We start from the raw sequence: 1,427 nt of genomic DNA, 5'->3' as shown, positions 1-1,427 counted from the left end.
TAACAGTTATTGTACCGTTATAATGTAAAAGAGTTTTGCTGGGTGCTAAAGATCAATCTGTAGGAGAAAGGAGATAAGGGATGGTAGTAAAAAACATCATGGTGGAAGGAACATGGATTTTGTGCTCACCCACTCCTACTTTTTTGCCAGGTGGCTTTGGGCAAGTAACATCTTAGAGCAAAATTTCTTTATTTATAACATTGGCACAATAAAATTTATAAGAAGTATTGTTCTGAAGAGTAAAAATTATTTATGTAAAGTACTGGCATCGATTGATATTTAGTAAACTGTTATCAATATTATGATATGGTCCTTGAACTCCAGGAAATTACTATTCATTTAGGGAAGAAGATACTAAATATATCAAAATAAATCCTGACTTATTTAAGGTATTATATATTAAATTTCCATAAATGGTAGAATCACTTGCTTCTTCTCAAGCAAGAAGAAGCCACTGGGGTGTAGTGGCTGGGAAATCTTCAAAGAAGAGTAGGCTAACTATTGTTTGACTTTAGAGGATCATCAAGTGGATAGTGAGACTGGAGAAAGAGTTATGGTAGATAAATATTTGAAGACAGGAGCAGAAAATTTAATATAGTAATGAGTTTGGGAGAAAAAAGTACCAAAATCAGCAAATATACTTTTGAGGGTTTTAAAATTCCAATTTGAACCTGAAGAACAGGATCTTCAATGATTTTATGGGTATTCATTAAATCAATGCTTACTAAACTCCTACTATATGCTTAGATTTACTCTAGAGTAGTGAGTAATGACAACATGGTTCCCATCCTCTGAAGGTTACAATCTAGTAGGGAAGTCAACAAAAAACAAGAAAACAAATAAAATATATAATAAAATATAAAATACTTTTATTTTTAAATAAATATATATCTATAATATATTTCTTGATATATTTAGAAAAAAAATCAAGTCTTCATTCAAGATGGGTAGTCTAGTAAGGGCTTTTTGAGGAAATCAATTTTTGACTGAGACCTAAAAGATAAGAAGGATCCCACATGCAAAGCATAAAGAAGACTTTTTTGATGAGGAGGAAACAGAAAAAAAAAAGAAAAAAAGAAAGACAAAAACAAAACAACCAAAAAAAATAAAAATAAAAGAAGTGAAAACACTTGTTGTCTAAGGAATGGTCTACAGATGAGCAGCATTAAAATCACCTGAAACTTTCTTGTCAAGGTGGAATCGTGGGTACCACTTCAGATCTACTGAATCTGAATCTGCATTAAAAAAAAAAAAATCCCCAAGGGATTCATATATGTATTAAATTTGAGAAACAGATTAATCTTGAATTAGGGCAAATGGAGGTCTCTGGTTGAGTTGATAAAGGCTATTTCAGTCGAGTGGGGTAAAAGCCAGATGGAAATGGGTTGAAGAATGGCTGGGATGTAAGATGTGAACACGGCACATGT

Source organism: Pteropus vampyrus, unplaced genomic scaffold (assembly GCF_000151845.1).
Source record: "Pteropus vampyrus isolate Shadow unplaced genomic scaffold, Pvam_2.0 Scaffold79, whole genome shotgun sequence".
Lineage (NCBI taxonomy): Eukaryota > Metazoa > Chordata > Mammalia > Chiroptera > Pteropodidae > Pteropus > Pteropus vampyrus.
Note: the sequence above shows the minus strand (reverse complement) of the source record.